Source organism: Zalophus californianus, chromosome 1 (genome assembly GCF_009762305.2).
Source record: "Zalophus californianus isolate mZalCal1 chromosome 1, mZalCal1.pri.v2, whole genome shotgun sequence".
Classification (NCBI taxonomy): Eukaryota; Metazoa; Chordata; class Mammalia; order Carnivora; family Otariidae; genus Zalophus; species Zalophus californianus.
In genome coordinates, this window is record NC_045595.1 from 52,487,101 (window position 1) to 52,500,850 (window position 13,750).

Consider the following 13,750-nt stretch of genomic DNA (forward strand, 5'->3'; position numbering starts at 1 on the left):
ACTTTTCCAGCGGAAAGACCATCCCTTTGGACAGGCCACTCCCCTTGACTCTGCTTTCTGATTCTAACACATCCTTGAAATGAACCTTCTAATCCCATGCCTGATTTTGTCATGTCCCAGGTAAACCACTGCTTGGGGCCCCACCACCCTCGGGATGAAGTCCAGTCCCCCCAACACACTGTATCAGGCCCACTTGTCCAGCCTTATCACCCCATGCTCCCTTCCTCTCTTACTTTGAGTTCCTCACTCCTTCATCTCTAATCCTTTGCAAACATAGGGGACTCCTGGCTGAGGAAACAGCAAGTGAAAATGTCCTGGGGTAGGAGTAGGTTTGGCACATTTGGATTATGCCCAGGTAGCTGGAGTATAGAGAGCTGGAGGAGGGGAGGGTTCAGAGAAGTAGCAAAGCATTTACTGAACATTTTAAAATTTTGTCCTTGAATGCTCTAGACAGCCCCCTCCAGAAAACCTTCTCTGGATTGCAACCCCTTGTACCTCTGAGCTCTCCCAGTCCCTACCCTGATGACCCAAATCAGCCCTTGCCCCCTTTAAGATGGAGGAGTCTCCAAACCCCTGCCTTGTCTTATTCAATGGATGGTAAAAGCATTTTACAACTGGGCCTTCCTCTGGTCCTGGGTCCCAGGGTCAGGAGAGCATCTGCGGGATTTGGATAGGTCCCAAACAGGACATTGTCCTCCGCATCAGCTCCAGCTCCAGTTAGCAGGTCTCTAGGGGAGGCAGGCTGGACTGGCTGGGATGTGAGGTTTGGTTATTTATGGATTTCAATTTCCCCGGCTCCCTGTGACTCCCAGGAGCATCCCAGGGAGGCTGCAAAAACATATTTGTCTGGGCCTGGAAGAAAGATTCAACTGTCAAATGAATCAAACATCCCCAGAAGGACCCATGGTCATTTCAGTGTCTGAGGGGCCAAGAGAGACAGTGCAAAGGGCTCTGGCAGGGAGTCAGAAAACCTGGGTTCTAGCTCTGTCTCTGCCCCAATTTTAGGCTAGCCCTAATCTGGGCCCCAGTTTCTATCTCAATAAGAGGTGAGAGAGATTGATCTAGGTCAGGGGTTGACAAACATTTTGTAAAAGCCCATATAGTAAATATTTTGGGTTTTGTGGGCTATAGGGTCAGTGTCACAACTACTGAACTCTGCCCTCGTAGTGCAAAATAGCCATAGACAATATGGAAGCGAATGGGCATGGCTACGTTCCAAGAAAACTTTATTTATAACACAGAGGTTGTAGGCCCAAACTTGGCCCAAGGACTGCAGATTACTTACCCCTGATCCAGGTGACTCTCCTGTTGTATCAGGCAGGACAATTTAGGTTGCAGGCAACAAAATCCCAATGCATACTGGCTTAAGTTAAACATTGTCTAGGGGAGGAGGGCTTACTGTCTCACATAAGAGAAATGTCCTGGGTAGACTTCAGGCATGGCTGGATTCAGCGGCCCAGATGATATCTTTAGGACTTATTATGACTAAATTTCACTCTCACCATCCCTTGCCTACATTTGCCTCTTCTTTGGCTATGATTTTAGACAGACACTCTTCTTATGGGAGCAACATGGCTGTTAAAGCAAAAGTCCTAAGTTTCACTCTGATTGGACCAGCTTTGGTGATGTGCTCCTTTCCGAACCAATCACCCAGGTGAGGTTAATGAAGTTACTCCAGTTGGCCAGGCTTGAGTCATGTGCTCATCTCTAGAGCTGGAGATGAGTCCAGCCCCACCAGGTTTACATGAGCTGGCAGGGGTAGAAAGGTGGTTTCCTAGAAGGAATTTGGGGTAGTAGATGGACTACACTTGCCTATAGTGAACCTTCATGTGAAATAGAACAGCACCATCCTCTGTGTGGACATAGTCGCACACTTTGGCTTGGCCTGCAAAGCACAGACCGGATTTCAGACCCACTTGCCCCTTTGGTAGTGTGTGATGAAAGACATGCACCACAGCATATGAAGCAGACAAATGGTCCTTCCAACGGACAGTTGGGGGTTCTTGGTGTGGGGCTTATATTCAGGGTTTCTCCTCAAGGTGTCATCATTCCTCCTTGGATAACCTCTTAATCCCTACCCACTCTCTCTCCATCCAACCCCCACCACACACCACCACTAGATTAATCTTCCCATATCTGCCAAGTCACTCCCCTGCTCAAGAACCTTCCTTGGCTCCCAGTTGCCATCAAGACAAGATCTTCATGCCTTAGTCTGATGCTCAAGGCCCCCAGGATCTCACCTTACTTCTCCTTCTCAGCCGTTTCTCCTCTAATCATCTGGGCTGGACTGAGTCCAAGACTTGAGTTGGCACCAATGTTCTAGGGAACAGTGACCTTGTGTGACCTTGAACAAATTTCTGTCCCTCTGGGCCCTCAGTCTCCTCATCTATAAATTGCAGATGACAATGTCTATGTCTTGAAAAACGTGAGTCAAATATTCTATAAATAAGAAGGATTATTATAGCTTGAGTTACCCCAGGCCTCCCCAGCTTATGGGTTCAGATGGGGCCCTGGAAATAGTCCTAGTTCCTGTTTCATTGGCTGTACATCCCTCCTCACGTGGGCCCTATGACATCTCCCCAGTGCTCACCAGCCAGCCCATCGGTGGCAGTCACCCGTGGCATCCACTGTGCTCTTCCTCCCTAGCAGCCACACTGGCTATTGCCTGCAAAGCTGTCCCGAGCTGTCCTTACTGATGCCTGGGCCTGGGGTGCTGTCCCCACGTGTCTCTCAAGCTGCTGGATAGGTGCTTCAGGCCAGGCACAAATGTAACAAGAAGGTGCCTTCTCTCCTTCTCCATCACGCCTGCCCCTGAGTCTGAGCAGAGCTGCATGGACCCAGAGCTTCATGGGGACCCCCATGAAAGGGACCCCTCCAGCTTCCATAGTAGCCCCTTCGTCCTGGCCTGTAGACCATGATACAGAGAACTCAGGGAGTCTGTGAACTTGCATGGGTAAAGCATTGCATCTTTATGTTCATTAATTCCCTTCCACTATGAACGAAGCTAACAAACCACAGTCATGTTGGCTGCACCTGTGCCTTTGTGTGACCAACAGAAATCACATGTGTGGTTTACAAATATTAACACAAAACGGATCATAGATTTAAATGGAAAATGCAAAACCATAAAACTCCCAGAAGATAACAGAGAAGGAAATCTATATACTTTGGGGATGGCAGTGAGTTTTTAGATATAACACCAAAGGCATGATCTAAGATGCCTTCAGTTGGTGAATGGACAAATAAACTGTGGGAAGTCCAGACAATGGAATATTATCCCGCACTAAAAAGAAATGAGCTAGCAAGCCAAGGAAAGACATGGAAGAATCTTAAATGCATATTACTAAGGGAAAGAAACCAATCTGAAAAGGCCACATACTATAGGATTCTGACTACATGGTGTTCCAGAAAAGGCAAAAGTATGGGGAGACTTAAAAGATCAGTGGTTGGGATGCCTGGATGGCTCAGTCAGTTAAGCATCTGCCTTTGGCTCACTTCATGATCTCAGGGTCCTGGGATGGAGCCCTGCATTGAGGTCTCAGCTCAGCAGGGAGTCTGCTTCTCCCTCTCCGTCTGTGCTCTCTATCTCTCTCTCTCTCAAGTAAATAAGTAAAATCTTTTTAAAAAAGAGCTTAAAAAAAGATCAGTGGTTGACAGGGCTTGGGGAATGGGGGAGGGATGAAAAGGCAGAACAGAGGATTTTTAGGGCAATGAAAATACTCGGTATGGTCCTATAATGACGGATACATGTCATTATACATTTGTCCAAACCCATAGAATGTACACTAGTGACTGAACCCTAATGTAAACTGTGGACTTCGGGTGACTATGATGTGTCACTATAGGTTCATCAATTGTAACAGATGTACCCTCTGATGGGGGATGTTGGCAACAGGGGAGGTTGTGCATGTGTGGGGGCGGGGAGAATGTGGGAATCGCTATACCTTCTTCTCAGTTTTGCTGTGAACCTAAAACTACTCTACAGAAAAGTCTTTTTTTAAAAAAAGCAAGTGGCAGAATGATAACTAGAGTACAATGCTATATTTAGAATATAAGTGCACTCACAAAAAAACCATTGTTACATGTTTTCTAGGTATATATAGATGTACGCAACTGGAAAGGGAAAAGTCTAGAGGACATGCAGCACACTCTTCATGGTGTATCTGGGAAAGGAGGAAGAAGAAATGAAGATTAAGTGGTTGATCAAAAGGTCTTAAATATTGTAATAGTTTACCAGGAGTGTGTACCAGAAATATTGGATCATTAATAATATTTTTTAAGGGGAAAAACGAAGAAGACCAAAATAAGGAAAGGAAGGAGAGAAAGAGAAGAAGAGAGACCAGGGAAGTACAAGGGCAGAGAAAGGGTCAGGGAGAAAGTGAGGGAGTGGAGGAAGCAGGGGTGGGGAAGAAGGTGGCAGAAACCCCTTGCTGTCCCCTCCCTCCACACTTGCCAAGATCTCTCCAGCCCCATCAGCCTCGGGCAGACAAGCTGAAATCCCAGGGCTCTGCAGTGTTCTCTCCTATTAAGATGTCAACTCCTCTCCTGGCCCCCCACCTGCCCAGAGCCCTGGCCCCCAGGAGAGGCCTTTATTCCCTTATCAGACAGAACCAGAAAGGACCACATGGCTGGCCCCACGCCTGGCCCACTGATTGCAAATTGTTTCTGAAGGAGTGTTTAGCAACGGGTTTTCCCTCTCCCAGGACTATTCTAGGAATGTCAATAGCTTCCGTTTGGAATAAAAATGCTGAATCCATTTTTCTCATAAATACTGATATTGTGATTAGCTGCCATTCTGATGGCAGATAATGAAAGTAGAGCATGCATTTGCTGCTTCTAGATCTCCTAAGATAGAGATGTGTGGGTGCCACAAGCCCTGATGGGGCATCTGCTCTGTGCCAGGCTTTGAGTCCATGTACTCCTTCTACCTCTTCTGGGTCATCGTGGCTGTATTTACAGAGAGGAATAAACCATGGCCCAGTGATGTCATCCACCTACAAAGGCCTAGAATGAACTGAGGACTTCGCTCTCCAAGATCAGAATTCACATCTCTACACGCCAGCTGCCCATTACTGTTGGACAGCAGAAATTCCAGAAGATGAATAAGATGAGTAGACTCAGGGTAGTGCTCCCTGGCTCACCCCCATCAGGCATCAGCCCACCCCTTCCCCAGTGGAGAAGACAGTATATTACCATAACCCTGGACCTGACCTTTCCTAGGGACTCTGGCTAACCTCCTACTCCTTCACCTGCATCTCTGCCTGGGGGCTTCCCCACAACACCCAGGAAAGCTACTCTGCCACGTGCTTGCTAGTCCAGAAGTGTCAGGAAATTAGCACCATTAGAGCAGTCCTCAACCAATGGCTGGCAAGAGTGGGTGTGTAGATACCCCAGCTCCCTCTTCTTTCAGGTGGGGTGATTCTGAGGTGCATGTGCTACACTCTTTCCTAGAGCTTTCCCCTGGAATTGAGTACCAGTTGCCTACTGGCTAGTGGGCTGGGTCATGCACTCCATACTGGCTGCCTTCACTTCCCGATCCCACAGTGCACTTCTTTACTGTGTTCTCTGAGTTTCCCAAATAGACCACTTGTACTCAAATCCTTGTCTGGGGGCTGTCTCTGGAGGAACCGAAACAAAGAGCCCCTTGGAAGCCAAGATCCAGATACACTGTAATAAAAACTTCAGTCACCAGCAGCAAATCTCCTAGCAGGAACTTCCCAAGACTCAGATCTGATCACATCCTTCAAGGCTCCCTAGGTTAAGTTCAAACTTTTTTGGTTTTGTTTTGTTTTGTTTTTGATTGAGGTACAATTGACATATAGCATTATGTTAGTTTCAGGTACAACATAATGATCTGATATATGTATTTATTGTGAAATGATCACCACAATAGATCCAGTTACTGTTTGTCACTACACATAGTTACAAACCTTTTTCTTGTGATAAGAATGTTTAAGATCTACTTTCTTAGCAACCTTCAGATATGCATTACAGTATTATTAACTATAGTCACCATGCTGTACATTTCACCCCCATGACTTAGTTACTTGATAACTGAAAGTTTGTACCTTCCTACTCCCTTCACCGATGCCCCACTTCCCTCTTCTGGCAATCTCAGGTTCAAACTCCTTAAGGTGGTATTTGGACATTTAGAGGTCTTGCCCATTTGGCAACCCTTAACCCTGGTCTGGTTACAATCTCTCAATTTGGGGGTGGGTTTGGGGTATTATTTCTCCAAACTCAGTCCAAAGAGAAAACAAGATAGATAGCATCCTTGACAAGACTTTGGTTAAGAGTGTATGAATTCGAATCCTGTCTGGTGATGTGAGCAAATACTTCAGGGAGCCTCTGTTCTTTAGGTGTATTCTTCATATGTTGGGCAATAAGAGGAGGACCTTCCACATAGTTTTGTGAGGATTAGATGAGCTCATACACACAAAGGGTTGAGTACAGTGCCTGGTATATGGTTCAGGTGGGCTGGTTCCACCAAGACTCCATGAAGCTGGAGTGCATGTAAGTCAGGTTTAGCCAAAGAGAGCATCAAATACCTCCGACCATAGTGACTGGTTTCAGAAATGCACCCAAGTTAGTCCAGTGAATGTCAACCTTGTGAATTTTCTAGGAATGTTGGGAATGAGAGGGTATTTTCCTGATGAGAAAATAAAGATGTTTGTCTGGAGCTGTTTGTAGCCATATTGTCAACACATGGGGGGAGAGGCCACCCAAGAAAGAAGCCAACACTGAGGAAAGCAGGACTAAGAAAGGGAAAGGATAGAGGGAGGGACAGAGAGACAGAGAGATGGAATAGATCCAGCTATGCGACCTGGATATATCCTTGACTTTTTGGTTGTGCAAGCCAATAAATTCCATTTGGTGTTTCAGGTGGCTTGAGCTCAGATTTCATCTCCTGCAACCAAAGGAATTTGGAATGGAAACTCACTCAAGAACTAAATTGAATGAGCCAGACAGCTCTTTAAAATTCAAAAGCCAATGACTTCTAACTTTTATCTTTAGCTGCACAAAAATTGTATCAAACAAAATCATAAGTGGAATTCCAGATTATAAAAGTGGAACTGTTCTGGCTGAATCAGAAATGTAGATTCTTGAGTCCGCCCACCCCCACCCCCAACCACCACTCACATGTTACTGCCCCACAAAGGTACCTCCACAGGAAGATCCAGGGACGAGTGGGACCTAGAACCACTGCCCTATCCCAGCCCTAGAGCTCTTCTGCTGAGGAGTCAGGAAATTCATAGGCACGTAAAAGCTTCCAAAGCACTAAAAATAATAATAATAATAATAATAATTAACATAACAATAAAAAATTTAAAAAGGTGGGAAAAAAAGCTTCCAAAGCACTAGACTGTGGCAAACTCTCCCTTCACCTCCAGTGACTTCTCCCTCATCTCCTGTGACTTGCCCAAGGTCACACATTCAGAACAATAACTGGAATCCAGGTGAGTCTCTGACTCCACCCTCAGCCCCCAGGTTTCTGAAGTTTCACCCATTCACATGTCACGTTCATTTTCGTTTTCAACATACACACTCCAGTTTAGGAATTTTGCCAGATCTGGGCAGTACTCAGATCTCTCTTTAAAGCAACTAAGTCATTAGTTACTGTCATTTAAGACAGTAAATTTATTTAAAAGGAAACATTTCACCACTGCAAATGGAAAGCCAATATCCCTTGCCAAAATAGAAACCAATTTAAAATAATTACAATAACAATAATAAGCAAAGAGCAATGCTATTAAATTCTACATTGCAGAAGGGGAGGCTGAAGCCAGTTCTTTGTTAAAAAGGGAAATTAGCAAGTGTTGGAGAAGTGTTAAAGTCATGGTAGCACTAATCTGAGACTTTCTTTTTGATGTGACAGCCAGGAGCCATGCTGAAGGAAGCCAAAAAGATAAATCCACCTGTCATTTTTGGCAGCTAAGGCTGGAATCGAAAATTTTTTGTTTTTTAACAAATATAAATAAAGAATGGTATAGAATGCAGCATGGACAAGAATCACGTCAAACGGGTAATCATTTTGATGCGGTGAGCAGCACAGCTGTCAGACGACGGAATTAAATAGCCCTTGAACCCTCTGAGTCAAAGACACTGCTGCACCCTCCTCCATTTGTCACCAGTGGAGTGTGAAACCAGAGCCCTGCACACATTATCTTCAGCATCCCCGCGTTGGGTGGGGAACTTAGATAGGAGTCCATTTCAAGGGCTCCTTCTTCCCTGTCAAAAGGGGCAGTTCTGGGTTCCTACCACCAAGGATCCAGAGCTTTTAAATGGGCTGCTGACATACCCACCAAAGTTAAACACACACCCATGACCAACAATCCCATTCCGGGGATTGGAAAGACAAGTCCGCAAGTGACTCTTGGCTTAAAAATATGCGGCACTTTATCAGTGAATCTGTAAGTGTGAAAGAAGACCACCAACCAGAAGTGCATCACCTGTGCACCAGAGGGTGTGTATAAAAATATTCCCAGCAGTGCTATCTATTATTGCCCCAAGTGGAAAACAATGTAAGTGTTCGAAACAGGAAAAAATATAAAGAAATTATAGCATAGCCATATAATGGAATACCATATAGCCCTGAAAAAGAATAAACTAATTCCTACACCTAACAGTGTGGGTGAATCTCAGACACGATGCTAAGTGAAATAAGCCAGACACATAAGAGTGTGATTCTATTTATATGAAGTTCAAGATCACAACTAGTTTCTGATGCTAGAAGGCAGAAGAGTCATTACCTCTTGGGGTGATGTATTGAGTGGGAATCTCTGGAAAGCTCGAAATGCTCTATATCTTGCCCATGGAAGTGTGCATGTATAAAATCGCACTGAGCTGTCCACACAAGGTAAGTACTTTCTGTGCACTTAATTTTTTTTTAAATTTTATTTATTTATTTGAGAGAGAGAGAGAATGAGAGATAGAGAGCACGAGAGGGAAGAGGGTCAGAGGGAGAAGCAGACTCCCTGCTGAGCAGGGAGCCCAATGCGGGACTCGATCCGGGCACTCCGGGATCGTGACCTGAGCCGAAGGCAGTCACTTAACCAACTGAGCCACCCAGGCGCCCCCTGTGCACTTAATTTTTAAAAATTTTCATTGCAGTATAGTTATCTATAATATTATACTCTTTTCAGGTGTACAACATCGTGATTATGTACATTACAAAATGCTCACCATAAGCGTAGTTACCATCTGTCACCACACAAAGCTATTACAATATTATTGACACTCTAACACGTGTATGTTACACCTCAGTTTGAAAAATGTATACAAGCTACTGGCTGAGCCAACAGGTAAATTAAGTTGGCTGCTATGGGTGAGGAAGTGAGGTTGGTACGATCTGGTTGCTGGTGGCTTTTGTCACCCAGTTGTGGGCTAGGGTGGGATCAAGGAGGCACCCAAGGGCATGGCAGGTGGGGACTACCCTCCTCCATTTTCATAGAAGTGCCCATGTCTCACGGACGCTGATCTTCAAAGCTGCCCCAAGATGCCATCATTTTTAAAGCCACCGAAAGCCCTCTGCTAGGGCTGCCATTGCACAGACTGCTACCTTGCTGGGCACAAGGCACTTGGTAACCATCACCTTACTGAACCCAGACCACCAGGCCTAGGAGCAGAGACACAGCAAGATTTTGAGCAGCTTGCCTGAGGTCACCCACTGGGAAGGGGTGATGTGGTTTTTACCCCTTTCTTAATTAACTCTAGAGATCACACCTGCATCTGCCTCGCATATGAAGCCTCTATAGATAAAGCTCCCCGCCAATTCCTTACATGGGTGTAATGAGATGAAGTCAGGGGAATGGCGTAGACATTGTGACACAGTGTTGGACTACTATTTGACCTTTGCATGATTCTTCAAAAGGAGGATCATCTGCTTCCCAAGTGCAGTCGGCCGACCGTGGGCAACCGAACCAGAGAGAAACAAAAGCAAAACTGCTGTACAGGGGATGCTACAGGCAGAGTGAATACACCAGGGAACTGGCCCGAGCCAAGAGGGCAAGAGGTATCCTACTGGCATCCCAGCCGAAGCCTGCAGACCGAAGAAGAGTCCCTCAGGAGAGAACGATAAGGGACCAGTGTTCTTGGCAGAGGGAACAGCATATGCAAAGGTCCAGGGGTGGGAATCTTTTGAGGGGCATTGAAAATAGCCTCACGGCTGGATGTAGGCAATGAGTGTGGAAGGAATCCAAGAGTCCTAGGCTCTCTGCCCTGGGAAAGGTTAGAAGGGTCAATGAATATTGAGCCCCTACTGTGCACAAGGTTCCAAGGGACAACAGTCCCCGGATCCACCCAAAGGAGAGTGGTAAGTACCTGTAGGGAGGCAGGAACAAGATCTATGTGGGGATTTCAGGAAGAAGAAATCACACGAAGTTGGGCAATATTCCAGCAAGATTTCTGGAGGTGATAGCATTTGAGACTGCCTTCAACCCTCGACTAGGATCTTGTTGACTGCGGAGGGAGAATAGGGAGATTCCTTGTGAATGGCACCTGAATAGTAAAAGTATATTGAGCACATACTGTGCACCAGAGCATTAGCTTGCTTTCTCCTAGCAACGTTGTCAAGGTGGATGCTATTATGATTCTCATTTTATGGATGAGGAAACTGAGGCCCAGGAAGGCAAGGTCACTTGGCCAAGATCTGTCCAGCTACAAAGCCTGCACATTATCCAAAATGCTGCACGCTGTGGAGAAATGTTTATTGGGCCATTTCCTCAGGGATCAGCTCCGTCTCCACCCAGCATGGAAGGCTCTCCACCCATCTTTTGGGGGGTTGCGTTTTTGGAAGTGGCTTTCTGTTGAAGTGTGAAAGTATGGATCCCAGCATGGTATGACACACACAAATATTTGAAGATTCAGCAGCAAGACTGCTGCCAGGGATCTGCCCCAGCGTGACTCATGGGCAGGATAACAAAATGATCTTATGTCCTATTATCTCCCGGGAGGTTTATTGTGGTTTTTCAAGTGATTACACACATTAAAGCTGCGTCTCTTTTGCTAATGGGGGAATTTCTGGCATGGAGGGGGGGTGTGGTTAAGATAACAGCATCCCTTCAAAAAACAAAACATGAAGCTCTGTTTCCCCACAGGGGAGCTTTTCTCAGGTGGAAGGGACGCTTCTCAGTTTTACTATAATTTTGGAGAAACTCGAAGAGGGAATTCTGTTGTCCACGAGATAGTCCACTACAAGCAGTGGATGAGGGTTCAGGGTAGGAGGCCTGGGCAAGGCAGTGGGGACAGACTTGGGCCTGGCCTTCCCCCTAAGCCCCTCCCCCAGCAGCCTGGTGACTCAGGATGGCAGAAGGGAGTGCCATCTTTTTAATTTACAGGTGAGTAAACTGGGGCTCAGAGAGGGAAGGGGCTTGCCCAAGGTGACAGAGGGTTGGTGACAGATCTCAACATCCTGACCCCCAGATTAGGTCTCTTACAGCATCACCTGTGACCTGATGGGAGGCCAACAGGGATGGCAGAAAACCCCCAGGAGCAAGATCAATGATCTGAATTTCTCAGTGGCTTTGAGATGGCCTGGCCAGAGCTGGGATCCCAGCTCCGCTCCTCTCCTGCTTGTGTGACTTTGGGCCAGTGACTCTCTGGGTCTCTGTTTCCCTACATGTCAGTGATTAGCATGCAGCCCATGCTCCAAAAGGTAGCGGGGAGTCATCATCTTCCTGGCTCTGCCATCACACTGCAAGGTGCACTCACTCAAGTCACTACCTCTCTCTGGGCCTCGATTTACCCATTTCTAAAACAAAAGGACTCAACTGGTTAGTATCTAAGGGGCGGCTCCAATCGGAAGCCCCGTAAGTATGACTTCATGAATCACCTCAAGTCAGGGAAGGGGGAAGACTATAACAATAATATTACCAATAATAGTTTCAACCATTTATTGGGTGCCTCCTGTGTGCTGGGAACTCTGCTAGGTGCTAGCCCACCTCATGTCCCACCTACAAGGCTACAGCAACTCCCTGCTGGTCTCCTGGCTTCCAGTCTTCTCCCCTTCAATCCACCTTGCACATCTGGCCAGTCTCAGCTCTCTTAAACCTTACCTTACTCTTCTGCTCCAGCACAGTCAATGGCTCCCCAGTGCCCCCAAGGTCAAATCCAATTCTTTAATGTGGTGTTTAAGCCTTCCATGCTCAGGCCATGCCTTCTTTAGTGGAATTTCCTATCAACTGTATTGTCTCTTTGTCTGGTCCTCTCCCGTGCCTGGTACTCGGAGGTGCTTAATAAACATTTGTTAAGTGAATGAACACGTGGGTATAATGTTTCTCTAAATTAGGCTACTCAAACTTTAGTCGTTTGCAAACCACTTACAAGAGTTTTGTGAAATTTGTGCACTGTGTCTATTTTTATTTACTTAAATATTTTTCGTTTTTAGATTAAATAAATGTATCCCAAAAGGAAACTGTACATCATGCTATAACTAGAAGATCAGTATTGCTTGCCAGAAATAGGTCTCCATTAAAAGAAACTCAAGGACAAATGAGCCATGCATTCAATTCTAACTAGATATTGTTGTCTACCAAGGCTGGCATCCTAGGGCTCATGTCTCTCTTAAATGGGATTGGTCAGTACTTCAGAGAGGTGTTAATGAAAAATTAGCTCCAACCTGAGACTTACCCATGGACAGAAATCACAAGAATGTTACAGGGAGATGAACATAGAAAAGCTTTTCCCTTCCAGATTATTCCACTCCACTGACAATCATCCTGGCTACCACCTGTGGTTGCCAGGCCACATTTTGGAAATACTGCTTAATGGAACTGACCACTCTAGTCCATGGGGGACGCCTGTGAGTTCTCTGGAAGACTTTAACTGGGGATTTTAAGAAAGACATGGAGGTCCTCCATATATCGACGTCAGCATTATAGTATAGCGACTTACCCAAACCCCACGGCACAGGAGACAGTTCTCAGAACTCCACTGAGATAAGAGTTTGTTGTTTGAAACCATCTGCCTGATAGAATAAGGAGCTCCCATCATTGGAGATGTGCAGACAGATGCTAGACAGTCATCGGGGTGGAGGGGATGGGGAGCAGAGAATGTTGTGAAGGTAATTCTAGCATCAGATGGCAGCTGATGAAACTGACCGGACAGCCAGGATTTGCTTTGATATGTAGGCAAAAGACATGTACTGCAATGAAAATAGCAGAGAATGAACTTCTGATCAGGAATCTAGAAAAAAGAGGGACAATTGCGAGCGAGATGATCCAGGAGACCTAAAGGCAGAAGGGGGGATAGAAGTGGGTATGATTATTTCTTTATATAGGTGATGCTTCATATTTCTCAATCCAGCTCTGGATTCATCAGGACAGTTTTGATTTTAAGCAATGGCACTGAACTCAAACTTACATAATTGACAAAAAGGAACTTAATGGGTTTTTTAAAATAACTAAACAGCCTTCAGGCATGGCTGGATTCAGAGACTCAAACAATATTCAACAGGACTCAGGCCACTCTCTCCATCTTCCAGCTCTGCTGTGCTCTATGTTGGTTTCATTTTCAGGTAGAGTCTCCTCCACGTGTGACAAAAATGGCTGCTAGCAGCTCCAGACTTAAGAACTGTGGTGGGGGTCAAACTTCGGTTTAAAGAAGCTTTTAGCAAAAGTTCCAGGGAGAGTTCTTACTGAGCCAGCCTATGTCACATGCTCCCCCCACCCCACCCCTCGCCAATGGCGGTCAGTCAGGGTGATGTGCTCTGGTGCCTAGGCCACATATTCACCCCTGAAAGGAGGGAACCTCA